The sequence below is a fragment of the Cebus imitator genome, unplaced genomic scaffold (assembly GCF_001604975.1).
Source record: "Cebus imitator isolate Cc_AM_T3 unplaced genomic scaffold, Cebus_imitator-1.0 Scaffold266, whole genome shotgun sequence".
Taxonomy (NCBI): domain Eukaryota; kingdom Metazoa; phylum Chordata; class Mammalia; order Primates; family Cebidae; genus Cebus; species Cebus imitator.
In genome coordinates, this window is record NW_016107581.1 from 3,053,423 (window position 1) to 3,054,426 (window position 1,004).

Consider the following 1,004-nt stretch of genomic DNA (forward strand, 5'->3'; position numbering starts at 1 on the left):
CTCGGCCTCCCAAGTAGCTGGGACTACAGGTGTGCCTGGCTAATTTTTGTATGTTTAGTAGAGACAGAGTTTCTTTATATTGACCAGGCTGGTCTCGAACTCCTGACTTTGTGATCTGTCCGCCTTGGCCTCCCAAAGTGCTGAGATTACAGGCTTGAGACAACGTGCCTGGTGGAATATTGTTTCCTTTTTGAGTAATATTTTATCTGGTTTTGATATCACGGTAATGCTTATAAAATGAGTGGGAGGATTGAATAAGAGTAATGTTTATAAGATGAGATTTGTGTAAGATTAGCATTATTTCTTCCTTAAGTGTTTGATAGAATTCACCAGCAAAGTCATTTGGGCTCAGAGTTCTGTCTGTGGGAAGATTTCGTGTTACAAATTTAATTTAATAGATAAAAAGTGTATTCAGGTTTTTTTCTATCTTCTTGTATCAATTTTGGCTGTTTGCTTTCTTCAAGGAGTTTTTCCACTTCCTCTAGGTTGTCAAATTTATAGGCACACTGATCCTCACAGTACCCTGTTATTATCCTTTCAATGTCTGTAGGATTTCTGGTAATGTCCAATCTTTCATCTCCATTGTCACAATGTGTCTCCTCTCTTCCCTCTCCTCCCCCTCTCTCTAGTCCATTCATGAGTTCATTACTTTTACTGATTTCTTTAAATTCCAGCTATCGGTTTTGTGGATTAAAAAAAAATATTCTTCTGTTTTCTGGTTCATTGATATCTGTTCTTATCTTTTTTTTAATTGCATTTTAGGTTTTGGAGTACATGTGAAGAACATGTAAGACTGTTGTATAGGTACACACATGGCAGTGTGATGTGCTGCCTTCCTCCCCATCACCTATATCTGGCATTTCTCCCCATGTTATCTCTTCCCAACTCCCCACCTCCCGATATCCCGCCCCTAGTTCCCCCCAACAGACCTCAGTGTGTGATGATCCCCTCCCTGTGTCCATGTGTTCTCATTGTTCAACACCCGCCTATGAGTGAGAACATTC